Below are 15,655 nucleotides of genomic sequence, written 5' to 3' on the forward strand. Positions count from 1 at the left end.
AAAAAAAAAAAAAGTTAATGAATATAAGTTAACCTTGGGTTATCAACATTCTTGCTCAAGATAGATTTATGGTAAAAATAGACTACTGAACTGTCTTGTTAAAATTCTAAACATGAGTTTGGATGAGTTGCAAATAACATCCTCTTCCCTTAGGCCAAAAGGAATATGTAAACTCAAATTTTTTAGATAAGAATACTTATTTTAGTTTCAGCCTTTATACTTCCTACTAAAATAGCTGTGTAAGTATATGCAATCTTGTTTTTATTCTGAATATATAGCACATTCTTTTTTCAACATATGCGAAGTAACACAGGCTCGTTTTATTTTCATTTTGAAATTTTTTACAAGTACAAAACAAATTGCACCAGAAATAACTTTTGTTAATATTTTGGTGTATCTAATTTTTTCTTTTTCTATGTATTTATGTGGATTGTGCAGGTTATTTAAAAGTGGAGACCCTATTTTAGGTATAATGTATATATATTTTTATGGAACTCGTGAGCATTTTCCATGTTATTAAATATGTTTTGAGATGCAAACTCTGGATTTCAATAGCTACAAAATATTCTCTTTTAGAATTTTAACAAACATTGGACGTTCTTCAGAGTGCCAGGCATACATAACACCGTCATCTTTTAAAGTAATTTCTATGTTGTGTATTTTTCTGGTTTATAAAGTTCCTAAATATAAAAACTACCATAATAAATATTTCTACATGTAAATATTTGATGATGTTATTATAATTTCCTTAGGGTCTGTGTTTAGGGTATACAGTGATTAAGGTAATTTATATTTGTGACTATGCCCATAAAAGTTATACTCTTCTACAGGGGTTTTTGTTTGAATATTTTTATTTTTAAAATATCTGCTAATTAGTACATAAATTATATTATTTCATCATTATATTTACTCCTAATTTTTTTTTTAATTAAAGGAAGACAATTGCAGAGGTTTCTGATCCCCATAACTCTTTACCTGAGCCACACTCCCAGAGGAAAAATTGAATTATTTTAACTGTTCCTTCTGGTGTCTATTTCTAAATAATGTGGTTATAGTTTTTGTGGGGGTTTTTTGTTGTCTACTTTAGGCATTATCTTTGAACTATCTATTATGGAAGAAAAAGAAATAGCATGCTAATTTCTATCTACCCGTTCTATTAATATGTTTATACCATATCCAAGTCTATCATTTTGTCTTTTCTTCTTAGAATCTTCCCACATGGAGGACTCCATCTTTTTGTTCCAACCTGGGCTGGCTGCTCTCTTGGTCTACTCCATACCATTCATCGTGGAATTTTCCTCTCCTGTGTTTAATCTCTATTTCTTGGATCTCATGTCTTTCTTTTCTTGTTGTACTCTGATGTTTTAGTGGCACTCATTCATTTAATTCAGAGACTCTTCAGATTCTGCCTGGAAAGCTGGCTCCCTCTTTCCATCTCTTTCAATGCATATATCCCAACATATGGCTTTTTCCTTCCTGCTGCACAAGCAACACTTGTCCATCTGATTTCCATATTTGAGAAATTTGTTGAAACCTCTGCTGAGAGCCCCTGATCTGTACTCTTTATGTGGGTTTACAGCTTTCATATTTCTTTATTGTCATGATAAATGGGAGCTATGAAGGTGGAAAAATACACGCTTTCTTGAAACATAAAGCCTGCTTCATTACTTGAATATTTTTATTGGCTTCCCCCCCCCCCAACTCTATTAGTCTCTCTTTATTCTTTTGGTAATCTTTTCCAGTTAACTACTTCATTTTGTAGGTGATGAAATGTCTAAGGAATCTACTTCAAATGTTGGCTCTGCTGTGAGCATGGTCTTTCCCTTTACTTCAACTCAGAATTAAGACTTTTGATCTTTGTTTTTTTTAATAGTCCAGTCCCAGAAGTAGTTTTCACTGTAGAAGTTATCTGAAGACAGCCTTATCTTTATCATAGTGGTCTACAACCAGGCTCTAGCTTCTCCAGGGACACTATACAGAATGAATTTAAGTATGTATTAAAGTAAGAGGCATTTTCTCAAACGAGTTTAAATGCATTTTATTTTTAGACAACCTACATGTCATGTGTTTCTTAAAAACAATGCCTCTGCTCCAAATAAATTAAGTCAAAATAAATGAAGAGCTCGAGATACCATCAGTCCCACTTGTCCTCATCCTGGTGTGTGAATGAAAAGCAGCAGGCAGTTATGAAGTCAGTGGATAGATCCAAACTGCCAAACTTGTTAACATTTTTCCATTTCCATATGATCCTTAAAGGGAATCATATATGGGGTCACACCATCCTCACGGTGGTCCCGCAGAGCAACCATGCCATCTGGATTCATGTTTTCACCAAAAAAGAACTGGTAGTTTTTGAAATTAGCAAAGATGTGCTTGATTTGTTCTGCAGCCCCTGTCTTAAAAGGTTTTACTTTCTGGTCTCTGTTCTTCAAGTTTTCCTTTCATCGATTCCATGTAATCTTTGATACACTTCCTGTAGGCTTCTTTTGTGAAGCTGGTTTCCAGTCATGATGGTTCATGACATTATCAACGGCAGTGCTTACTGTGCTTTCAGTACCTTCACCCTCGGGGCCTTTGATACCGTTGTAATTAACGAGTAATTAGTAATAGAAAAGGAGCAAAGGGAAGGCCAGACATCATATACATGTCATTTGGGCAGCTTCACCAGGAAGCTGCAATTTCACATTCCCCAGGAAACCAGGGACCCATTTCTTGCAGATCACTGGGGGAAAGGGTCCAACAAAGGGGAGGTGTGCACATGCTCAGTGAAGTCAGGATGACACAGGGAGGGTGCCTGTCAGTCATACCTTGGAGCAGAGATCATTGGCTAGAATGGGCCAGGCTACCGCAAGCCTGTGAAAATTTGGGAATACATAAATCCCTAAACAAAGGAAATTTCTCTTTTGGCTATTGGCTTGCTCTTGGCTCACTCGTTCCTTTGGCTTTGCACCCTCCTGTGTTCCTTCCATAGCCGCATGTCCCATGGCCATGTGGACCCCACATGCAATGGACTGATGAACTGCAGCTGGGAACACAAGTTAAGCTAGCCTAATGCTGGATTGGACACTGCTCCAATATGGAACAGAAACTGTGAACACCAACTCTGATCCTAGCCCTATTAAAGGCCCAGCTACACTTCTTCCTTGGTGGGACAAGGGGAAATGGAAACTTGGAAACTCAGGGATTTAATTCAACACCAATAAAAATCCCTTGTTCTCCCATGCAAGTCTCAGAAAATTCTTTTTCTCAGGATATCGCAAGAATTCCACTCCCACTAGCAACAGGTAGGGATGAGGCATTTCCACCAATAAGCAAATCATCAATGTTACCCTCTGTCCTACTGACTATTTCCCCTTTACCTCTTGGCACAGCCTGTCTGTGATCTTCCCAATCTTGTAGAGGGTGGAAGGAGATGACCCTGAGCTGGCTTAGCAGGAGCTGACAGCACAGAGTGAGTGTGGTGAAGCTCAAGAGGCACATGGGGAGGCAGGGGGAGTGGGCAGAAAAGATTTTTGTTGACTTTAGAAAAAAGAACACAGTCAAAATCACTAGAGAAAAATTCAAGGGTTACAGAAGTTCCAAAGTTGCCCATCCTTGCTTTCCTATTGTCTAATAAATCCACACATAGGGGAAGTGTTACATATCCAGCGCTGTGAAAGAGACAAACATTGGCAAAGAGAGGTAGGAACCATGACGTAGCTCAACAGTGAGAGCAGCAGGGAAAGTGGGCAAATAAGGTAGTTTTTTATAAGCCGGGTCAATGAGAAAATAATGTCGCTTGTATCTAAGATCCCTACTCCTGTGTTGATTATGCATCCCTGCCGAACCATGTCATTCATTTCAGTGGGGTGGGAAGGAGGTGGCAATGGCAAAAAGGGAAAATAAAGAGATAGCATTTGCTTAGTCTTTGAACATGAGACATTGGCAACACACTAGATTCATTCTTTTAATTGCATCAACCACATCTTATGAACACATTTCCATAGGCCATATGTAATAGGCCTTGGCTCCATTCACTGTATTTATTGACTCCTCAAATTGCTAACATATAACTTTTTTTCACATCATTTTAATAAAATAAAATTCACTTTAATTTTTTATGAGCATATTTAAAACAGAAACTATCTCCCCAAATGGTCTGAATTTCCAAGTGACAGAGATTGTATGTGCTTCCCATGTGAACTGCCAAAGATCTCAGGCGATGTATGCATTCATCACAACCACTTACTGTTCTGGTTCAGATGTCTGCTCAGTATATGGGTCCTAAAGAGAAAATTATTCCAGTTGAGCATATCCATACATTGTGGCTCAAGCAATGTATTTTTGGAGTAATAAACATAATTTTGTTCCTAATTAGAGAGAAATGATGCTTAGAATTGAACCTGTTACCTTCCTGAAATTAAAATCCAGAACACAGGCATTCCTCTCTACCAAATGCATTTGCTAATAGAAACAACCCACTAGGATGCTGAGTCCTTCTTGTGGAGGGCAGAGTTCTCAGGAATTTCCTGAAAATGGAAAACTGATTACATTGGGCACAGAGGACATTTGTATTTATAGAAACACTTTAGCTAAGATAAGACTTCTAAAAGCCAGAAAAGAAATCACTTTTAGGGGGATTTCAGAAAAATGTTGTAATCTTTTTAATTTTTAATAGGCATAAAAATGATTGTTGTATTGATATTGACAGAAATTAGGGGTTTAATTGATGATTTTAACTTAAAATAATGAATTGTTCTAACATTGGTTTAGGATTTTTCTTTACTATATACCGTTCAATTTTGTGGTCTGGCAAATGCCCAATAGCCATTTATCTAGTATGCATACCTTTCCACAGCTGGATTTTCAAATATGATTATAAAGTTCATATGACAGAACTATCCTGAAAATAAATATGTCAGCAGGCTTTGCTTTATTTTATGCGTTTATTCTGGATGTAACATAACTCGATACAAACACAGACGACACTCTAAGACATTTTGCCAGAGCTATTCAAGTGTAGCATCATTTGAGATTGGGGAAGGTGATTTAGAAACACCTGGGTTGAATATTTATATCCATGCCTTAAGTCCTAAAAGCCTTTCAGTTTTATAGTCCTTTGGGGGAAAGACGGGAACTACATTAACACTTGTTAGTGGAACGGTGAATTCACTGCTGAGAAAGACTTTGTTAAAAAATTTGAAAATGATGCCAAAAAAATATATATATAAGGGGAAGATTAAAAAGAACTAACATTTGATCAGCCTTTATAGGTTTAGAAATATATTTTTTAGAATATTTTTAGAAATATATTTTTTATATTTTGGGTCTCAGGAACATGAAGAGAAGATGTATTGGAAAAAAATTCTAAATATCATATTAAAATGAGCATCATTTAATAGAAGGTACTTAAGAGACCCAGCTAATGTCAAAAGTAATAATCAACAAAGTATTCTGCTCAAGCTTGCTCTATGTGGTCCTTTCAGAACCTCTGTCTCCTAAATATTATTTCCACACTCTCCTCCCTCCCTACTTCTCTCCCATCTATTTGGTCCAACTTGATACCACACAAGACAAAAATCTTACTTAATTTGATAGAAGAATGAGCTGATCATGACTAGGAGAAGAACAAAAAAGCTTCTTCCTCTCCTTATCAGCAACATATTTACATTTAACACCCAGCATCTGGAGAAGTGCCTCTACCTTTCGTGTCAGGAGCAGTACTTTTTGGCCAGTGTAGTAGAAGTGCAGCAGTGTAGCTGGTGATGCCAACATTTTTTCAAAATGGGAAGTTTTATAGGCCATGAGATAATACATTAGCCACGTGAAGTGCCAGGCTTTTTAAAAAGTCCCTCCCCCCAAAAGATAATCTTTAACAATAATAACAATAACAATAGTCGTTGCTTACATATTTGAGTACTAACTCTAACTGGGCACAGAGTGGATTTCATATATTATCTCATTTAAATCTCCTAACAATCCCATTAGGTAGATTCTTGTGTTATCCTACATTGCTAATGAGATGTCTTTATAAATGACCTATTGTGATTAACAAACTACCTCCAAAATTAGTGGTTTAAAACATCAACCCTGAATTGAACTCATGTGTGATTTGGGGGAGGGGCCTCAATGGCTGGTAATTAGTCTTGAACAGGTTTAGGTGATTTGACTGAGCTCTACGAACTTGTGATGAGCTGGTGAGTCAGTTGGGGCCTTACTGGTCAATGAAGGCCATGGCTGAGACAAGGGGGCCTCTCCACAAAGTTTCTCATTCGCCAGCCTACAAGCCCAGGCTTGTTCATGTGGTTGTCTCAAGTTCCAAAAGCTCTAGAGTGGAACCTGCAAGACCTCTTGAGGCCCAGGCTTAGAACTAGCACAACCATTTTATTTCTAATGCATTGTGTTGGTCAAGAAGGTCACAAGGTCTGCCAGGTTTCAAAGGGTAGGGAGATTGCTTCTTGGAAGGACTTTCATTGTGACTATTTTTGCATTCTATTTTTTCTGAATAGGAGATATCCTGAGTTGCCAGATACCACACAGTTAATAAGTAACCAGACTTTCATCCACTGTTGGTAGGAATTGTACAGCCACCTTGGGAAACAGTTTGGCATTTTCTGAGTTGTTTGTCTTCTTATTATTAAGTTTTAAGAGTTCTTTATATATTCTGGATACAAGTTTTTCGTCTGACATATGTGTTGTGCAGATTTTCTCCCAGTTCTTGGCTTGCGGTTTCATTTTCTTGATAGCGTTTTTTTTGAAGAACAAATGTTTTTCGTTTTAATGAAGTCCAATTTACCAATTATTTTCTTTCATGTCTTGTGCCTTTGCTGTTCTGTTTAAGATGAATGAGAAGTGGTTGAGAAGAGTCAAAGGGTAGCTCTAACAGTCTAAGGATATAACCTGAAGTGGTGCAAGTGTTTTGTATAAAAACAAATGTTGCATTCTACTTAATAAAAAAAAATTTACTTGCCTTAACATAAAAAATAATGCTCTACACATGAGCAAGTTTATCTGATGCTCTAAGATAAAAGCCCATGTTTATTCCATGGCACAGACTGTCCACCTTCAGAACATACAAACTCTAGGTTGAGAATCATGGAACTGAATGGCCACTTGCCTCAGAAACTAACATTATTATTCATAATGAGTTCCAATATAAATAAAAGTTATAAAGCTATAATTAAAGAGGGAATTGCTATTGTAGTGAATACACACACACAATTTATGTATGTATGTATGTATGTATGTATGTATGTGTGTATATATATATACAATGAAGTCTGCCTTAATCTTTTCTGACCATCGACTATATTAGCTTTCTATGTAGGTTCAACTATTCAACTGCTTAAGTATGTCTAAGCTACTAATAAACCTTCCAGAATGAATAGCAGATGAACAACTGAATATAAATGAAAACAGATGCCTCAAAGAAGAGGATCCAGAATTGTCATCAGCTCTTCATGATCACTACATGTATTCTCTAACAAGCTCATATACCCACAGCACATTGCCAAAGTTTATTGACTTCTTCCAAAATTTCTGTATGAAATTATGATTATGATCTCATAGAGTTCAGGATTACTGACTAAAGAGCACGCCTCCCCAGGATGTTTTTTCAAAGGAGTTGGTACCCCCAGGAGTGCTAGGGAAGGGAGGCACACATGCATTTGAGGATATTACTAGCCTAACCCCCGCTGTATGATCTCAGAATCTTCCAAAGTTTGACTCCTTTCAAATCTGAGAATCTGGAGTCTCTCCATGATCCAAAGACACAAGGCAAACAGAAAAGGATACCCATTGACCCTGTATTTGGTATCCACATTCTTGTGCCTTAAGATATATATATTTTAAATTGACCTATCGAAATATCAATATTCCTGTGGATATATGCACATCCTTGCACAATAAAAGTATTCATGATATATGAGGAAAGATGGATTCTCATACAACATAAAACATAAAATAACATAAAACAATGCTTTCTGTTCTAGAGGTATTTGCTTTCAATTTAATGTCTGTTTAAATGTATGTATAAAATACGTTTAAGAAGTGATAATATGGTGATAGTAGCACAACAATGTGAATGAACTTAATGCCATTGAACTGCACACTTAAGAATGGTTGAAATGGTAAGTTTTGTGTTATTTGTATTTTACTACAATACATTTTTAAAATAATAATAGAAAAGAAGTGATAGGTTAGATGGTAAATAACAATGTGGCAGCTAGGACTGAGTTTTTATCCTATTGGACATACCCAGGAAGACAAAATTAATTTCATACCTTGTTTTTACACACACATCAGATTGATTTGACTACTTAAATAATTTCATGGGTCTATAGCTCTGATTTCATCGATCTCTTTTTTCTGGCTCCTTTTCTGACAAAGACTGCTGATTTTCAAAGACAGCTTAAGAGCAGGAAGAGATGTTCAGATACAAATGCATAGAGCTGCCAGAACACACACAGATGGTGTGGTGTGAGGGATGGGGTTGTGAGAAGCATCAGTTAATTATTATTATTATTTTTTGCATAGAAGCAGACATATGTTAAAATATATGCTTATTAATAGTTGCTTTAGCAACAGTTAAAATTACAGTTCATTTTGATGGCAAAATGTCAATCTCAAAATCGAATTTCAGGCAACTGTTTACCAAGCAGAATCATAATAATTATCTGTGCTTTTTATGTACTTATTTTTCAATTGATTGTGCTAGTTACATGGAACATTTTCTAGCACTCTATGTAATGTAGCAAACATGGGACTGGAATAAAGACAAGTTGTTAGGGTTTAGTACCAGAAGTATTTGAAAGTGCTGAGTGCTCATTTGTTTCTTTACAATGATTTCTGGCTTCATGGCATTTATGCCATTCGTGGCATTTACGCCATTGGTTCTACAATCACTAGGTTCTATAGTCTCACTAGGTGTACAATACAGTTATTCAAGTTTATGTATTATGTGTGAATATATTATCCTTGCATAAAATCTTAAAGCACAAGATTTCTTTGAAAAATTATCACTTTAAAAGCAGTAGTTTTAAAATTATATCCATTTAAAAATGTTCTTAATTCTGAAGGAATGTGTAGCATTAACATAAACAAAAACTAGATTTTTTTTCAAAGATTAAAATTTATATAGAGAGATTCCAAGATGGTGGTGGATTAAGTGGAAGCTACATTGACACTCTCCCAGGACCAAACTGGAATTACAACTAAAATATAGAAAAACCATTCTGAATAATCAACTGAATACTAGAGCTCAGAGGGCAGCCATCTGGTTTCCTGTGCTGAGTCATTCCCCCATACTGCAGAGGACATCTTTCTCAGGCAGACCTTTGCTCTACCCATTGGAACACCTCTGGCCCCACCCTGTAGAGTTTACACCTTGCTGTACTCTACAGCCTGAGGCTCTTTAAGAAACTCAGATTAATCAGCCTGCAGGCAGAGGTGGGTCTCTGGGTACTTTGAGTCTTTACCTGATCTGCTTCTGTATGCAGGCCTTACAAAAGCCGACCTTGGTGCACATCATGGTCCTGTCCAAATGCACTCAGCCACAGCAGAGGGAACCACAAGCTGTGGGTTGCTGATAACTCCAAACAGGGTACTCAAGGCCGGTCACAAACAGCATCTGACATTGGCCTGTACCAGAGACCCTCTGAAAACACTGGGAGCCCTAGCAGATCTACCTAATACATAGAAACAAACCCAAATAGACAGCCAAAATGGGAAGACAAAAAAACAAGCTCCAAATGAAAGAACAAGAGAATTCTCTAGAAGAAAAGCTAAATGAAATGGAGATGAACAATCTATCAGATATAGAGTTCAGAATACTGGTTGTAAGGATGCTGAGAAAAGATATGGAAACTATGAAGGAAATTAAGAGTGACATAGCAGAAATAAAGGATACATTGGAAAGAATAAACAGCAGACTATAGGAAGCTGAGGATCGGATCAGCGAATTAGAAGACAGAGTAGAAAACACTCAATTGGAGGTCCAAAAAGAAGAAAAACAAGGAGGACAGTTTAAGGGAGCTGTGGGACAACATGAAATGTAGCACTATTTGCATCATAGGGGTTACAGAAGGGGAAGAGAGTAAGCAAGGGATAGAGAATTTGCTTGAAGGTATAATGGCAGAAAATTTCTGTAACCTGGTCAAGGAAAAAGTCACACAAGTTCAGGAAGAAAAGAGAGTCCCAAGCAAGAAGAACCCAAAGAGGTCCACATCCAGACACATCATAATTAAAATGCCAAAAATTCAAGACAAGAGAGAATCTTAAAGGCAACAAGAGAAAAGCAATCTGTTACCTACAAAGGAGCTCCCATAAGGCTGTCATCTGACTTCTCATCAGGAACTCTACAGGCCAGAAGGGAATGGCATGAAGTATTCAAGGTAATGCAAAACAAGGATCTGAAACCGGGACTACTCTATCCAGCAAGGCTATCATTCAAAAATAGATGGTGAAATAAAGAGCTTCTCAGACAAAAAAAAAAAAAAAAAAGGTTAAAGGAGTTTATCATCACCAAACCAGCATTACAAGAAATGTTAAAGGAACTGCTGTAATGAGAAATATATCTAGAGAGAAGCATGGCCATAAAGAATTAAAGTGGCAATAGATAAGTACCTATCAATAATAACCTTAAATGGAAATGGATTAAATGGTCCAATCAAAAGACATAAGGTAGCTGAATGGATGGGAAAACAAGACTCAAATATATGCTGTCTACAAGAGACCCACCTCAGAACAAAAGACTCACACAGACTGAAAGTAGAGGGATGGAAAAAAAATTTCCATGCAAATGGATATGATGAAAAATGCTGGGTAGCATTACTCATATCTGATGAAATATACTTCAAAATTAAGGCCATAATGAGACAAGAAAAGTCACTACATAATACTAAAAGGATCCATTCAACAAGAGGATTTAACCCTGTTAAACATATAAGCACCCAATATAGAAGCAACTAAATAGATAAAAAACTTCTGGAGGACTTTAAGGGAGAGATTGACAGCCACACAGTCATAGTAGGGGACTTTAACATCCCACTGACTTCACTGGATAGATGTTCGAGACAAAAAATCAACAAGAGTGACCCTAATTGACACACTAGATCAGTTGGACTTAACTGACATTCACAAAACATTTCACCCCAAAGCTGCAGAATATATATTCTTCTCAAGTGCACATGGGACATTCTTAAAGATAGGCCACATGTTAGGATGTAAAACAAGCCTCTACAATTCAAGAAGATTGAAATAATATCAAGCATCTTCTCAGATCACAATGGCATGAAATTAGAAAGCAACAAAAGTAAAAGCACTAAAAAGCATTCAAACACATGGAGGCTAAATAGCATGTTTTTAAACAATGAATGGGTTATCAATGAAATCAAGGAAGAAATAAAAAACTTCCTGGAAACAAATGAAAATGAACATACAACAACCCAAAATCTATGGGACACAGTGAAAACAGTCATGAGAGGGAAGTTCATAGCACTACAGGCCTATCTCAAAAAGCAAGAAAAACTTTTAATAAACTATCTAACCCACAGCATTTTTGAGAAAGATTAAAGTTGGAAGGATCACAATACCAGATATCAAGTTATACTACAAGGCCACTGTAATCTAAACAGCCTAGTACTGGCACAAGAACAGGCATATAGATCAATGAAAAGAACAGAGAACCCAGAAATTGACCCAAGCTATTATGCTCAATTAATATTTGACAAAGGAGGCAAGAGCATATAATAGAGTAAAGCCAGTCTCTTCAATCAGTGGTGTTGGGAAAATTGGGCAGGTATATACAAAAAAATGAAACTAGACCACCAATTTACACCATACACAAGAATAAACTCAAAATGGATAAAAGACTTAAATGTAAGACATGAAACTATAAAAATACTAAAAGAAAATGCAGACAGCAAAATTTCAGACATCTCTCATAGTTTAAAATATAATAAATATTTCTACCTCCCAAAGACAACCTCTTTTAGTACAAGTTCTCTTATAAGCTTTTTAAAATGCATTTTGACATAAGTGTTACCATATTCTATATTGTTTATATCCTGTATTTTAAACTTAAAATAAAACAGGCATTTTTTCTATAATATTTCCAAAATTTCATGCATTTAATTTAAAAATCCAATGACTATGCCATTATAACTTTAGTCAATGCCATAATATTGCACATAAAAATGCTCTCGTGAAATGCTCTCAGTACATGGAATTGTCACAAATTTCAGATTGTTTCTTTGATTTAGAGTATCAGTCAGGGTTCAAGCAGAAAAGTAGAACTAGTAGGAGATATATAGTAAGAGATTCTTTGCAAGGAACTGACTCACCTGATACTGGAGGCCAGCTGGGCAAGTGTGAAGTCTGTTGCAAAGGCTGCCAGGAATAGCAGTCTGGACCACTCTGGAATGGGCTGAAACTGCTGTTCCACAAGCAGAATTTTTTTCCTTCTGAGAAGGCCTTTTCACTGATTGAATAAAGCCCACCCAGATTATCTAGGAGAATCTCTCTTACTTACAGTGAATTGATTATGGACTTTAATCACATCTAAAATCACAGTAACACCGAGATAAGTGTTTGTGAATAACTGGGAATTGTATCTTAGCCAAGTTGATACATCAAAAGACCATCAGGGTTACATGCTCGGAAGGAGAATTACTGAGTCAAAGAAAATACAATTTAAAAAAAATGTGATACATATTTTCATGTTCAATAAAAAGCTCAACTCTGAAAACAAAAGATTTGTTTTTAAGATTTTATTTTGTTTTTTGAGAAGTTTTAGGTTTACAACAAAATGGAGAGAGACGTACAGAGAGTTCTCATATAGCCCCTGCCCCCATACAAGCATAGCCTCCCCCACTATCAACATCCTCACCAAAATGGTATTACTTTTTATTTTATGTTTTTTGTTTGTTTGTTTGTTTTTACCAAGAATGAATATACATTGGCTCATCATAATCACCCAAAGTTCCTAGTTTACCTGAGGGTTAGCCATTCCTCTTCCTCCCACTTTCTCCTAGGATGGGAAGCTCTCTTTTCTATCATAATTAGAATACTTAATAAACCTTAATTGAGTTTTCTGTTGTTACGAGATGTCTATACTCTAGTGATATCTCACACTGTAAACCAAAGCCAATGACATGCATATCTCTCCTATGAAGCTTTCTATTGTCTCTCATTGTGGTCTCTTAGTGTCCTCAGGATGAAATCAGAACACCTTATATCAGAGTATCTCACAGGGTGGTCCCTGCATCAGCAGAGTTAGCACTCCTGGAAACTTGTTGGCAAAGCAAAGTCTTGGACCCCACCCTAGATCTACTGAAAGCAAATTCTTTGGTCCAGTGACCTTGGTTTCAACGAGCCCTCCTCCAGGTGATTCTGTTACTGTAGACAGTCAGGGAGCACTGTTGAGTCACTCTCATCGGCCAAGATGACGCAGGGGGAGGTTCTCACACTAAGCAGCCCTAAAGGCTAGAACGATGAATGGATAGGACATGAACACACCAAAAACTAGCAGCATGATTGAATAGAGAAAGAAAGCCTTCCTCTTCCTATCTCTATAAGAAATGTGGGCTTAAGCAGGTAAGAGAGATGATCTTTGGGACTGGAGTCTGCCATTCTCCCAGGTCAGCACCCGAATAAACTTACTCTTTCCTTTTGCATCAGAACCTGTCTCACAAGTTTGGCTTTTGCTGCCGCAGGGAGCCAAACTCACTTGTTGGGTATCGATTATGATTCATGTTAAAGCTGGAGAATCATTCCCTCACTGGCTAGAAGAACCTTTTTGTTCTAGCTGCTGCCAGACTTGCAGTCTCTCTTGCATTTGCATTCCTTATGAATCTGATGCTCCTTTCTCATTGAGCTCCTCCTCCTGCAAAGGCCAGACTTTTGGGCTACTCTTTCCCATGGTGTGGAATACCACATTTGTATATATATGTATTTTTTTAGCAAATTGCTGTTATTTCTTTAATGTCCATCTCAAGTGCTGTGAGGACTCTGACCTCCCTCAAGAAACACTTTTGCTGTCCTCCATCAGCATTTTTTCCACATCTGTATAATAGCATTTACCATGTTACATTCTAATTTATTTCTATGTACAATATTTTCCTCCTAAGACTGTGAATTGCCTAAGTATATAGACTATGTTTTGTTCATCTATGTCCCCCTAGTGGCCTAGTTTGCTGTTTTCTGTTTTTCTCCTTTTCTGCTCTCTCTTTACACACAGGATTTAAGACAGCTGAAAGATATTTTTGAAATGAAATATGTCTACTCAGCACCGTAATGGTAATCAAAAAGCTTGGCAACCATGATAACTTTGTAAAGGTCTTTATCACATTGCAGAGTAATCAGTTTCTTATTGCTCTTTGGTCCACCTGTGTCCATAAAATGACAGTAATTATTTGAGAGGCAGGCTGATTCCTCTCAGGCTCTTACCATATGTTTTTCTGTTCTTACTTTATCTATGTGTCCCACTAGGCCCCTTTACACAACTTCCTATGTGACCCCAAGATTCTGACAATAAGGATATATTTCCCAGGTGATTTCTATCTACTGTTAAAAATTCTATTGCTTTAGGAGCAGATATTTCAATCTGCTCCCCCCCCCCTTTTAAATCTGATTTCTATTCTCAGGTAAAGGAACACTGTTTGGGTGAAGGGAAGGAACGAAGCAAAAGAAACTCCATCTCAGGGTTTGGACTCTGTTTTATAGATTTTTTTACTAAACTATAACCTTCTCCCCTTTCTTGGATTTAATTCTTTAAGATGAACATGAAGAAGAAGAAGGGGGGGGGGGTAAGGGGGAGGAAACGTTACTCCAGAGAGCTCCTCGTGATCTTGTTTGCAAGAAATGCCATGGTCATCTGAATGTCTGAGGTGTTGTTAGGTGGCCTGGAGAATATTGGAGAAAGTACAGTTTCTCTTCTCAAGGATCTTAATATGTTAAATAACCACAATCTCCCCATGAGAGAGACTTCTGTGCACTGATAAGAAGCCTGGATTTAGTTTACTCCATGTGAAAATACATATATTAGTTTACCCAAAATGATAACTGATGTTTGCTATTTGTAGATGAGCTGGGGGTAGCTTTGTTATTACTAATGACTCGCTACAAGTATCTTTACATTCCTGTAGCTTAGGGTCAAACTGTTTAGTAAATAATTGCACCAAAGCATCAAATTTAATTCAATAGCTTAAAAACTTAATACAGTTTCAACTGGTAATTGTACTTTCACAGAGAGAATCATATGCCTTTTCTATTTCAGATAAATGAAATTAAAGAATAAAGTCAAAATAGGTTATTTAAATTACCAATAAAGCAGGTTGAAACCTTTTGATTAATATCTAACAAAAAATCAACTAATAACTTTTAAATAATTTATCTTTATTGTTGAAAGTATTATAGATATCCTCCCTTTTTTCCCCATTGATCCCTCCACTCCCATCTGCCCCCACCCCAGGCCTTCACCACACTATTGTCTGTGTTCGTGGGTTATGCATATATGCAGAGAAATTCTTTGATTAATCTCTCCCCACCCACTCCCCCACCCCTGCCTTCCCACTGAGATTCAGTGGTCTGTTCCATGCATCTATGTCTCTGAATCTATTTTGTTCCTCAGTCTATTTTATTAGATTCCATATATGAGTGAGATCATGTAAAACTGAAT

At 36.8% G+C, this 15,655-nt stretch overlaps 1 pseudogene across 1 annotated transcript; it reads right to left on the reverse strand.

The window, feature by feature from the left end:
* Positions 1 to 2,110: 2,110 nt before the first annotated feature.
* LOC308556261 (translationally-controlled tumor protein pseudogene) lies at positions 2,111 to 5,754 on the reverse strand (annotated as a pseudogene). Its single transcript has 3 exons — positions 5,683 to 5,754; positions 3,276 to 3,392; positions 2,111 to 2,572 (listed from the first exon to the last, which is right to left on the reverse strand). The product of its transcript is annotated as a translationally-controlled tumor protein pseudogene (transcript).
* Positions 5,755 to 15,655: the final 9,901 nt, after the last annotated feature.

Source organism: Miniopterus schreibersii (assembly GCF_964146895.1).
Source record: "Miniopterus schreibersii genome assembly, chromosome: 4".
Lineage (NCBI taxonomy): Eukaryota > Metazoa > Chordata > Mammalia > Chiroptera > Miniopteridae > Miniopterus > Miniopterus schreibersii.